The 13,212-nt window shown below is 51.0% G+C and overlaps 1 pseudogene; it reads right to left on the bottom strand.

The window, feature by feature from the left end:
• Window positions 1–7,394: 7,394 nt before the first annotated feature.
• On the bottom strand, window positions 7,395–7,851 carry LOC104998099 (annotated as a pseudogene).
• Window positions 7,852–13,212: the final 5,361 nt, after the last annotated feature.

The following is a 13,212-nucleotide window of genomic DNA, read 5'->3' as shown; positions in this document are numbered from 1 at the left end:
TATGGCCATATTTGGAGATGGGGTCCCTACGGAAAGGATTAAGGTTAAGTGAGATTGTAGGCTGGGGCCCTGACCCAATAGGGTCAGTATCCTCACAAGAAGAGGCACCAGATAGCTTGCCCTTCCCTACAGAGTATGTACTGAGGAATGGCCATGTGAGGACATCGCAAGAAGGTGACCGCCTCAAGCCAGGAAGAGAGCTCTCCCCAGAAACTAAATTTACTGGCACCTGGATCATGGACTTTCCGCACTCCAGAACTCTAAGCAAATAAATGTCTATTGTTTCAGCCATCCAGACTGTGGTATGTTGTTCCAGCAGCCCACGTTAAGACAAGCACTATCAACATTCCCATCTTATAGGTGAGGAAACTGCAGCCTAGGGAAGCTAAGTGGTTGTCTTAGGTCACCCCATGTGCCTTTGATCTTGTCACCTCACTTGGTCCTGTTTTTCTTACAGGGAGGGGGTCGGTGGAAATAGATCAGGGACCATAAATTCAATTGTCAGCGTGTCAGGCAAGGAACAGAAATGGGTGATGCTGGCCGAGTGGGTACGGTGGCACGCTGGAGAGTTCTGTCCTCTTTAAAGAGGAGGGAAGCCCTAGTCTGCCTCCACCAATGGTTGGCCAAATGATTACAGTTTTTCAGGACAAGCTTGGGGGACTTCCCTGGTAGTCCAGTGGTTAAGAATCCGCCTGTCCCTGCAGGGGGCCTGGGTTCGATCCCTGATCAGGAAACTAGATCGAGCATGCTGCAGCTACGACCTGGCATGCCAAAAAAAGTAAAAGAGACAACTTGGAAGTCTGGCTCTTTGGGGGAAATGCTCTGGTTTTTCAAATATCAGCAACAAATTCCATCATATAAGAGTGTGTAGGCCAATTAAAACATGGCTAGGGGCCATGTCTGATATATAGTGTCCCCTCTGGAGTAGATGATTTTTGTTTTAACCCTTCTCCTCCTTCCTCTCTCCTTGGCCATGGTTCTCTGCCTTTTGAGATGTTCCTGTGGCGTCTCTAAGTCCCCTGCCTTCAGGAAAATGATCACCATATCATGATCCAGAAGGGTTTCCAGGTACAGTCCGTGCAAAGAATACTGCGCATGAGAATACTCAGCTGAGCCATGCAACCTTGAACCCGTTTGCTCTTCTGAAAATTGGTTCAACGACAGCCACCTCGCAGGAGTTGTGGAAGGATTAAATAAGACCCGGCAGGAGGAAGCAACTGGCAGAGGAGGAGTTAGCTGTGTGTCGAGCCCCTGCTGGGCTCAGCACTTGCTGACCGTCATCAGACATCTCAATGATGGGTGTGTGAACTCCTTACCTGCGGCGCACGGATGGCTTGGTTGGCTGTAACATTCTTGAAAGAGAAACTATCGGCCAAGTTCACCAGAGGGTGACCTGGACAGCCCAGAGGCCTGGCTGGGAGATGGAGAAATCGTCAAGGATGAGAGAGCAGTAATTTCACCCCCTGGAAGGCAGGAACCCAACAGCATCCTCTGCCCCCAGCTGCCCCCCCACCCCCACCCCCACCCCCTATCCCCGGCTTGGGAGGCATAATTAGTAACCATGTTCATAATAATGCCCTGTGAGTTCTACTCCTGCTTAATAGCTGCCTGTAAAAATTCCAGTGGGTCCATTTTTAGTTGGAGCTAATGAGGGTTAAAAACTCTCCGGGCTGCCCAGAATACCCTCTGGGAGGCTCTCCCAGGAAAGGGGTGTTTACTGAGCTCCTGATTAAGGAACAGTCAGTCTACTTTGTATCATCTTTCACCAAAGCCTTTATCAGCATGTGTTTTGCACTGCTGGGGTTTTTTGTTTTGTTTTGTTTTATTATTTTAACAAATGAGATCCGATTATGTGTATTCCAAGGGCATGACTCAAGTTAGCTGTGTGCCAGCTGGGAGGAGGACAGAGGCAGTTTTCTGGGGCCAGTTTTCCCTTTGCAGAGCCAGAGGGGAGTCATCAAGGAGGAGAAATGCAAAAGGAGGCAAGACCCACTGTCTGCCAGGTCTTTCCTGCTGGGGACAGCTCAGTGGGCAAGGGGTGCTCAGGGAGGACTTTAGCCTGGAGAAGAATAAGTGGGTCAAAGGCAGCTGAGTGGAGGAAAGAAAGCCAGAAAGGGACTGAGCGGGGAAGGTGTGTGGATCAGAGATGCTCCCGAGGCATGTGGGGAGACCTCCCCAAGAAGCTGAAGAACTGGCATGTGGTCGTACAGGGAGGCCCATACAGAGCAAGAAGGAGGACCTGGGTGAAACTGCTTTGGGACTGGATTGAGACTCTGGGTTAAAGCTGAATCCACTCTGGGCAGATCAAGGAAAGGTTTAAAGATTCTAACCTTAGGAATCACTTTCAGCCCCCAAAAGCAGGAGATCAAAAACTACGTTTTCAGAAGAGATGATGGGGAGGCCTTTGGAGTAGAGAAGCGTGCTCACTGGACTTGGGGCTCATCCCTTCAAGAGCTGGCTGAATAATCCTGGGCATCCCCCTTCCCTTCTCTGAGGCTTGGTCTATAAAACAAAGGGATTGGATTAGACCTCTAGTTCTAAGCCTCAGCAGCACATGAAGAGCACCTAGGGAGCCACTAAAAATTCTGATATCTGGGCAACAGCCCAGACCAATCAAATCAGAATCTTTCCAAGAGCGGGTCCAGGCGTTGGTATCCCATAAACTGGAGGACTGTACAGATCCAAGATGGAGATCACCTGGACTATGTGGTCTCTAAAAGCCTCTGTCAGCCCTGCTGTCATATATTAGGTCTTTAAGGAGAGAAGAGACTGGATGATTGGCAGGCAGTCACCAGCGGAAGCAAGGCATGGACCAGACGGCCTCTTGAGATTCCACAGCCCATAACGTTCACAGATTTGAGGCTCCAAGTGAACAAACTCTTGCTGCCAAGCCCCCACCAGCTATATTTCTCCCCATCAATTCATCCCACAAATACTGAGCATGTACTCTAGGCCTAGCCCTGTTTCTGGGGCTGGGGATACAACAGTGAAGGATACAACAGTTCAGCTCTTGGAAAAGACCTGAAATCACGAAGCTGAAGAGGAGGATGCAGGATGGCGTGGAGAGCAGGAGGGGAAGGGAAGTTGGGGAATCTGACATTCACACAGAGTTCTCCAGACTGTCACAGTTTCATCAAACTCCTAAGGTTACCGGGATCTGTTCCTGTTGCGTTAATCCCATCTCCCTTTACTCCCAACCTCCTCCTTCAACTGTGGGGTCATCACATTTGCATTTAGCAAGCCATCTTAGGGTTAGACAAATTCTTTTCCTCCACCCAAAATCCATACTCTCAAGTATACACCACGATGTCTTCCCAACTCAGTTTAAGCTCCCCACAGCCAAGGACTGGGCCTTGAGTCTTCAGGGAGGGTTTGGTGTAGTTTAGAGCATGTGGGCTACAGACAGGCAGCCTGGAGTCAGATCTTGCCACTGCCTCTTCCCAGAGGTGATCACTGCATGACCTTGGGTAGAGTACTTAACGGCACGCCGGCCGCTCACCTCAGATCTGCATCTTCAAAACAGGGATTACAGTCGTACCACCTCTCACATTCTTACAAGGAATAAAATGAATTCCTGAAGGGAAAGCAGTGTGGCCCCTGAGCACACTCCACAGGTGGTAATTGTTACCGTTCTAGGGCCCAAGATGTTAAATGAGCTCGTTCTGATCAAACTAATGGAGTGACCTGCAAGGTTGTACGTTGTGGGAGCATCTACTGTCTTTCTCTCTTTCCATTTGTGTCTGATACATTGGTTGGGGAATGCTACATTCTCTTGCAGGTAGATAGATCGAGTCCGAGATTTCAGCAGATTAATTCAGTGGGAGTTCATTGTTCTCTCATAAAGTCTTAATGGGTGTGGGGAAGGGGGTGCTCTGCTCCATGCAGCCATGAAGGACTGGGGCTTCCTTGGTGGCTCAGACAGTAAAGAATCTGCCTGCAATGCAGGAGACCTGGGTTAAATCCCTGGATCAGGAAGTTCCCCTGGAGAAGGAAATGGCAACTCACTCCAATATTCTTGCCTCGAGAATTCCATGGACAGGGGAGCCTGGTGGGCTACAGTCCATGGCGGGGTCTCAAAGAGTCCATGGGACATGACTGAGCGACTAACACTTGCACTTTTGAGATGGGAGAAAATCTTCGAGCCGCTTTCTGCACTTGTTCACAGCACCTTTCGCAGGCTCCCTGTGGCATGCGACGGGGTTCTTACCAGTGGAATGTCGGTGGAAGTGATGCCATTCCCACCCTGATACAAAAAGCTCCCAAGTTATATTCTCTTTCCCTTGTTCTGAGTTTCTCTGTACATTTCTCTCTGTCTCTCTCAGCTTGTGTGCCATGGGGTTGTCAAAGCCCTGGGGTGCCTTGAGCCAGAACCCAGTCACATGCCACAAGGAGCCTGGGAAAGGTGCAGTGAAGAAGGGCAGGAGGGGCCTCTTGGATTGTCTCCCGTCTCAAACCCCAGTACAGGGGGGCGTCATCCCATCTGGGGTCTCACTGGGACCAGTGCGTGTGTGCACGGCTCTGTTTCTGTCCTCTGTCACCTTCTCCTGTTACTTTCCTCCAATCTCTGTTCTCTCTTCAATGGCATCTACTCGGTGTTGGGCTTCTGTGGTTGCAAACAGGTTGACTGTTTGGCCACTGAGTGCTTCAGTGGAGATACACTCTAGGGACGGTGACAAAGGATGTTGGGAGGGGGATGGGGTGGGAAATGCCAGCACCGGAGCCTTCCTGAAGGAAGTCTGTGCGTGATCACCTCTACCCACTTTTTACGAGATGAGAGTGTTTGATCCCAGGCCACTGGACTCCCAGGAGCCAGGGAGGGACTTTTAGCCCCTGACCCTTTCCACTGAACAGTAGCTGTCATATCACCTGGAAACTTGATAGAAATACAAATTCTTAGCCCCACCTTGGACTGCTGAATCAGAAAATCGGCTCAGAGAGGTTAGTAACCTGGCAGATGCACACAGCTAGTAAGAGGCAGGACAAAAGCAGTTGAACAAGTCCTTGGGTGATTCTTCAAGTCTGAGAATCTGGGCTGTATCCGTGGAGGCCCTGATGAGTTCAGTTCAGTTTAGTCTCTCAGTCATGTCTGACTCTTTGCGACCCCACGGACTGCAGCATGCCAGGCCTCCCTGTCCATCACCAACCCCAGGAGTTTACTCAAATGCATGTCCATTGAGTAGGCAATGCCATCCAACCATCTCATCCTCTGTTGTCCCCTTCTCCTCCTGCCTTCAGTCTTTCCCAGCATCAGGGTCTTTTCCAGTGAGTCCGTTCTTCACATCAGGTGGCCAAAGTATTGGAGCTTGAGCTTCAGCATCAGTCCTTCCAATGAGTATTCAGGACTGATTTCCTTTAGGATTGACTGGTTTGATCTCCTTGCATTCCAAGGGATACTCAACAGTCTTCTCCAGTACCACAGTTCAAAAGTTATCAATTCTTCAGCGCTCAGCTTTCTTTATGGCCCAACTCTCACATCCATATATGACTGCTGGAAAAATGATAGCTTCGACTATACAGACCTTTGTCGGTAAAGTACCGTCTCTGCTTTTTATTATGCTGTCTGGGTTGGTCATAGCTTTTCTTCCAAGGAGCAAGTGTCTTTTAATTTCCTGGCTGCAGTCACCATCTGCAGTGATTTCGGAGCCCAAGGAAATAAAGTCTCTCACTGTTTCCATTGTTTCCCCATCTATTTGCCATGAAGGGATGGAGCTCCAGCTGGAGGGCACCAACAGGACGGTGCCTCACTCTGCCACCCAGTGACCGCAGAGTGAACAAGGGGGACAGCCTCGGGACTGAGGAGGCAGTACCGCTCATATGATCCATCAGTGAGGAAACAATAATGCAAAACACTGGGGAATCCACAGGCCGCACAGGCTGTTCACCCAAGGCTGCGTCATGGACAGTTTTAAAGATTTAGAGTCCAGCTCAGAGCCAACCCCAAAGTCTGTTTCCAGAAGGGCAAGCCCACCTGTGTTTACATTTCATGGGGACCTGGCAGAGTGGGCTGGAAGAGGCCTCAGTGTTCAGACGGTGACCCCATCAGGGGCCAGGGGCCAAAAGCTGCTGTCATGTTCAGGGGGTTCCAGGAGAAGCAGAGCTGCCTCGTCCCTGGGCGAGCACACAGCTCTATCCAGACCCTCTGAGCAAGGCTGCTCACCTGGTTTGGCCCTCTCTGGGTCTCTGCCAGGAGCTTGGGGAGCCGGGAGAGAGGACAAGAGATGACCCCTCAGGGCTCAGCCCCCTGCAGCCTGTGTGACCAGCACTGCAGGGATGGGGCTGCCGCCTGAGCTTACCCAGGAGCGAATGTCCAGAGAAAGACCTCTTGCTGTTTGCCTTGCCCCTGACAGTGCTCCAGGGCACTAGCTCTGATTTAGTGTTTTTTAAGGAAGGAGCTGGCAGCTGTGGGGGTCCCGGGGAGGTGGCCAGCTTGCTGGGAAGGCTGTGCCTTTGGTCCTGACATCTGGCTTTCCTGACTGTGCGCTAGAGACACAGACTCTAACAGAAGGGGAAGGCGCAGGAACCCGCATCGGTAGGGCGTCCTGTGCTGTGTGGGGAACCCGCCATCTCCGCCTCATTTAACCCACTGACTCCGAATTCCCAGCATGACTCGGCTCAGAGAGGTGAGTAACCTGCCTCCAGATAGTCAGCTAGTGAGATCTAAAACCAAAGCCTCTGTGTGCTCTGTCCATCTCTCCCAGCAGCCACTTCCCCACTGCAGAGCACTTCTGGGCTGGTTATCATGCCAGGCAGTCTCAAATCCAGAAACCCATGGGATCCCACAGCGAGAGAGCATCCTTGCCTAGCTGCCCTGCCCTCAGGTCTCAGGGTCCTCTTTGATGGCTCAACAGCAGCACTGACAACGGAGGATGCTCCAGCCAACTCAGAAACCAGGGACGCGGGTCTGTGTTCCCAGCTCAGAGGGAGAGCCTCTCCATCCCAGGGCAAAGCAACATCCAGAAGGTGCCTGTCTCCACCCTCGCAGGGCTCCCAGCGACGCCCCCCCTCCAAACCCCAGCAATGGGTGCAGAGCAGAGTCCGAGATGGGGGAGTGGAACAGAAGGAAGAGCACTAGCTCAGCTCTGCCAGGGGAGGGACAGATGGGGTCCCTTGTGCCGCATGGAGCAGCCCAGCCACCTCGAGCCCCACATGCAGGTGGCCAGCCAAGTGGACCTGAGCCGAGCCTGGGATGGTTGATGTCGTGCCCAGATGCCCTGCTGTCTCCTGAGTCCATCGGGTAGGCCACAGACACCTCATGCTACAGGTCACTGGAAACCAAGGTAGCTTTTTGTTTTGTTTTTGACAGATCCTGTCTCAGATTTATTTGTTCAGATCCCAAATGAAGGCACCGGCACTATGCAGACAGCAGCCCAGGGGTCACATCGGCCCTTCTGTCCTCATACTGGCAGATGAAGGTCTCTACTCCAGAGCTTTGGTGCCTGGGCACCCTTGGGAGCCAGAGCTGCAGCTGTAGGTGCCCAGGCCTTGGTTGAAGCCTTGGCCTGGGACTTTGGCCGGCAGAGCCTGAGACCCTTGATGAGCAGGCACGGGCACGTTTCCTGAGCTTGGGCTGAGCGGTGTAGGCAAGTTGGCTGAGCTTGCGGCTGCTGCCCATTGGGATCTGGGGCTTGATTTCCTTGGGCTTCACGAGGGCCTTGACAGCCTCAGCCTTGGCGTTGTCGGCATCTTCTTCAGGCCCTTCTTGTTGTGTTTCTTGGCAAAGTGCATGATCCTCAGGAACTTGGGGTCCACCGCCTTAAGAGACTCATATTCTTGTGATTGGGATTTCTTGATGCTGTTTCTGGGCCATTTTCAGTACTGGTTGTGCATGGTGTGGTTCTTGGACTTGGCCATGTTTGCACTGGGGACAGCAGATCCTGAAGCGCCTGGTACCAGACGAGAAAGAACCAAGGTAGCTTTTTGAGATACATTTTCTGCTGCAGACTCTCAACTACATAACCATCACTAAGATAAACACAGGAGAAGCATGTGTGGGTTTAAACTTCAAACTTTATTCAACATACAAGTGTTATCAAAGAGCCTAACGTATATGAACCTCCAGCTCCCTCCGGGTATCTGACTCAGGAGCAAGTAGGCATGGCTTGTTCAACTTTATGGCAAAAGATCCCCAGATCTCCAGGTTTGGGAATCAACAATGTGACTGATTTTCTCCTTGAGGAAGTCAGCCCTGACTAATCATTGGAAGGACTGTTGCTGAAGCTGAAGCTCCAATACTTTGGCCACCTGATGCAGACTTGACCTAATGGAAAAGATCCTGATGCTGGGAAAGATCGAAGGCAAAAGGAGAAGAGGGCAGCAGAGGATGAGATGGTTAGACAGCATCACCGACTCAATGGACATGAGTTTGAGCAAGCTCTGGGAGATGGTGAAGGACAGAGGAACTTGATGTGCCACAGTCCATGGGGTTGCAGAGTCAGACACGATTGAGCAACTAAAGAGAACAAGAAGTGTGGCTTATGATCATTGTCATAATTAGCAGCCCAGAGTGTCCACCTCTCTATGCCTGACTTCCGTCACTGACCCAGATCCTCGCTGCAAGTCTCAGAGGATGGAGCGTACATAGCAAGGGGGCTGCCTTGAGCACACTAGTGAGAGTTTACAGGGGGCCCGATGCCCAAGAGCAGTCCAGGCAACTGTCTCATGGGTGCTGAAGGCAAGAGTGCCAGCAGTAGATTGGTGCCAGGGCTAAGAAAGCCAGCCCATGATGCCCACCAGGCTGACCATCTGTGCCAATGCCTTAGGGATGTGCCTCCCTCCAGGTCATCCCTCAGGTCAGAGTCTGAGGCTGAGGTTGTGCCTGCCTCTCCCTGCTTGGGTTTTCTGACCCTCTACCCTGGTGGCTCAGAGGGTAAAGCATCTGCCTACAATGTGGGAGACCCGGGTTTGATCCCTGGGATGGGAAGATCCCCTGGAGAAGGCAATGGCACCCCACTCCAGTACTCTTGCCTGGAAAATCCTATGGACTGAGAAGCCTGGTAGGCTACAGTCCATGGGGTCGCAAAGAGTCGGACACGACTGAGTGACTTCACTTTTTGCCAAGGAGGCAGCTCATATGAGTCAAGGGAGAGGCCTGCCTTGCGAATCTGTCCTAGTCCCAGCTCCATTTTTTTCTAGCTACACAACTTTTGGCAAGGCTGAGCCTGAGTTTACCCCTCTGCAAAATGTCTGTGATCAGTGAGGCTTCAGAGTTTATTATAGGAGGCTCTTGGGGCCCTAAGAAAGGAGATGCTGAGATATTGTCAGCAAGCACGTGTACACCGTTTTGCTTAGATGATAGGCTTGTTGGGGGTGGGTTGGGGAATGGGGAGCCGGCCAGGGTGATGCTGAAGTCTCACCCAGCATCTCTTGGTGCTGCCAGGGTTACAGGAATCAAAACCTGTTTCTCACATGTGGTGACCGTGATGGTCAGATGAGATCATGCAGTGAAGCCCTTTGGGAACTGTAATGCTCTCAGCAGATGGGGTATGTTATTGTCTCCTCCTCTAGAAGGACCTTAGCCTTTCAGTCGGGAGCCTGACCAACATTGCTTGCTAATGGATCAGTGATGTTCCTGTGGACCCTTCTGCAGTGAGGCCTTCAGTGAGCTTTTTCCCAGCTGTGGACGATGCCCCAAGTGGTTCTCTGGCTCCTTCTTAAGCCAGAGGCTTGGTTGGATCCTCCAAGCCCCCTTCCCTACCCCCCGAACCTTGTTTACTGGAGGAATCTCTTCACTTAGCAGCAGCCCAAGTAGGCCTCCAAATAAGCGGTAAGAACCTGCAGAGGCAAAGATGGCCAGTTGCTTTCACAAGCAACCCACCAGCACGAACAGGTGGGTCGCTTCTGAAAAATTTCATGACAGCATCCTGGGTCTAAAGAATCAATTTCTGGGAGTGAACTGGAACAACCTGTGAGGTTTCTTTTCATTTGGTTTTGTTTTTTTCATTGCAAGCATCCCTGCTTATTGTTGTACAAACTGAATTTGAGTTTTGGAAAGGGTGTTTCATGGGATCTGGTCCCCTGCCCAGCTAGAGTTCCTGTAAACCCTTCAAATTCAGGACAATCTTTCCCAATTTTAAAGTGCTCACTTGTTCCTAGGAGGCGATGAAGTGACAGGAACACACCAAATATACCAGCCACATATTCCTTTTGGGAAAGTCAGCTGAGCTAGTGCAGAAGGAAACTCAAGAATAAAAACAGCACTGGGGAAGTAGGGTTTCAAATGCATTTGCTAAGGGCAGAGCTTTTGCCCAGGGCAGCTTTTGCTAAGCTCTTGTTTGGAGAAGACAGAAAACTCGGGGGAGGTCCCACAGGGGCCTGGAGATGCTCCTGCCAGACGCAGCTCCAACAGCAGCTCAGCTCAGAGCCTTCCCCAGCCCCACCCACAGAGTTCATACTCGCTAATGTGCCTCAGCACTCGGCCCAGGTCCCCTCCTCAGCACTTTCTCACCGTTTAAATTCTCCATACGTCTGTCCTCACCAGACTACCAGACCCGGCAGCAGGTCTCGCTTGGCTCTGCAACCCTGGCCCGAAATTACTGTTTAATGTTTGTTGAACGAATAAACGAATCAACCCTATAATTAACCTGTGAGACAGAAACCCAGAGAAGATCTTGAATTTTAAAAGGTAATTTAAAGAAGAAGAAAAAAATGGAAGTCCTAATCATATAATTCATTGTCTTTATGAATATTACAGACAAAACATAAACAGGAAGAGGAAGGGTTGGGTGAACCCATACTTGATAGTTCTAGAAGTGAATACGTGATTCCGGGAAGTGGTTGTCTTGTGTGAGTCTGACCCACGTGGCCATGCCGGGATCACCAGGTAACTCCTAGAACGTAAAAAGTAAGCCCACAAACATCTCTTTCCCTCCTTTCTTTTTTTTTAAATTTCCTAGTCACGTCGTGCTTGCCTGCAGTGCAAGTGTGGAGTCTTAACCCCTGGACCGCCAGGAAAGTCCCTTTTTCCCTCCTTTACTTGCTCAGGAGGCCTTAGCATCAAGCCCAGGAGTTTGGCCTGTTGAAAGTGCTGGATTTTGTGCCCAGACTCTGGGACAGAGTCTCTTCTCTCCTTTGCTACCTTTTCTCCAAAACAGGTAGGCGTGTTGCTTGCCATCCTCGATTCATGGTGATCAGGATGCTGCCGGAACCAGATACACATCGATGGCGTCTTCACCAGGGAGAACGCTGCTTTCCTAGAGGCTGGTTTTTCCAACCCTCCTTTCCTAGGAGCAAAGTCCGCTGCCTCCGTCTCAGATCCACCCTGTTCTCTGAAGCGGGCCAAAAGCAAGGGGGAGGGAGGAAGATAAACATCTGATAGGGAAGAGCGACCGCTGACTCTCTCCAGGGACCGCCTGGCCCGCCCCATGTCTCCCATGGGTGCTCAGGTTGTTTCTGCACAGGTGCCCGATGCCGTGTGTCCTGCGCAGGCTGGAGATGGGCCAGCGGTGCCATCTGCGTGCCTCCCCTCCATGGCCACAAACGCACCTGCTGGGCTCAGAGCCATCCAGACGGTTAAGAAACCCAATCTCTACCCTGTTCCTCTTCACAGGGAAAAGACAGAAGCCTCTCCTCTGGATCATGAAAGAAACAGTCAGGTCCTGTTTCCAGCGAGGCTGGAGGAAGGGTTTCTGGGGCAACCTAGAGAGCAGGTACGGGGTTGGTGGGGAGCTGAGCCTGGGGAGACCCCCCTAAAAAGTTACTGTGTGCTCAGCCCACCCAGGGAAGGGAGATCAGAGGCAGCTTCTATAGGGTGGGAGCTCTCAAAGTATGGGCCCCAGACCTGCTGCGGTGCATCATCTGGGAGCTTGTGAGGGACACCAGTCCTCGGGCCCCACATCACACCTGCAGAATCAGAACCTCTGGGGTGGGGCACAGCATGCTGGGGTTTACCAAGGACCCTCCCCAGGGGATTTGGAGGCAAGCCCGAGATGCTGAGTGTCTGGATCAGGCCTGCCGGGATAGTGAGCCCTGTTGTGGGAGGCAGGGCCTGGGGCCTGGGGACTTCAGAACAGCTCCACCCATCTGCCCCAGTTCAGTTCAGTTCAGTCGCTCAGTCGTGTCCAACTCTTTGCGACCCCATGAATCGCAGCACGCCAGGCCTCCCTGTCCATCATCAGCTCCCGAAGTTTACCCAAACTCATGTCCATCGAGTTGTTGATGCCATCCAGCCATCTCATCCTCTGTCGTCCCCTTCTCCTCCTGCCCCCAATCCCTCCCAGCATCAGGGTCTTTTCCAATGAGTCAGCTCTTTGCATGAAGTAGCCAAAGTATTGGAGTTTCAGCTTCAGCATCAGTCCTTCCAACAAACACCCAGGACTGGTCTCCTTTAGGATGGACTGGTTGGATCTCCTTGCAGTCCAAGGGACTCTCAAGAGTCTTCTCCAACACCACAGTTCAAAAGCATCAGTTCTTCTGTGCTCAGCTTTATTCACAGTCCAACTCTCACATCCATACATGACCACTGGAAAAACCATAGCCTTGACTAGACGGACCTTTGTTGGCAAAATAATGTCTCTGATTTTGAATATGCTGTATAGGTTGGTCATAACTTTCCTTCCAAGGAGTAAGCGTCTTTTCATTTCATGGCTGCAGTCACCATCTGCAGTGATTTTGGAGCCCCCAAAAATAAAGTCTGACACTGTTTCCACTGTTTCCCCATCTATTTGCCATGAAGTGATGGGACCAGATGCCATGATCTTCGTTTTCTGAATGTTGAGCTTTAAGCCAACTTTTTTACTCTTCTCTTTCACTTTCATCAAGAGGCTTTTGAGTTCCTCTTCACTTTCTGCCATAAGGGTGGTGTCATCTGAGCTTATTGATATTTCTCCCAGTATTCTTGATTCCAGCTTTTGCTTCTTCCAGCCCAGCGTTTCTCATGATGTATTCTGCATATAATTTAAATAAGCAGGGTGACAATATACAGCCTTGACGTACTCCTTTTCCTATTTGGAACCAGTTTGTTGTTTCATGTCCAGTTCTAACTGTTGTTTCCTGACCTGCATATAGGTTTCTCAAGAGGCAGGTCAGGTGGTCTGGTATTCCCATTTCCTTCAGAATTTTCCACAGTTTATTGTGATCCACACAGTCAATGGCTTTGGCATAGTCAATAAAGCAGAAATAGATGTTTTTCTGGAACTCTCTTGCTTTTTCGATGATCCAGCGGATGTTGGGAATTTGATCTCTGGTTCCTCTGCCTTTTCTAAAACCAGCTTTAAC

Source organism: Bison bison, unplaced genomic scaffold, assembly GCF_000754665.1.
Source record: "Bison bison bison isolate TAMUID 2011002044 unplaced genomic scaffold, Bison_UMD1.0 scf7180017864322, whole genome shotgun sequence".
NCBI classification, from domain to species: Eukaryota; Metazoa; Chordata; class Mammalia; order Artiodactyla; family Bovidae; genus Bison; species Bison bison.
This window is presented reverse-complemented; position numbering and strand designations above follow the sequence as displayed.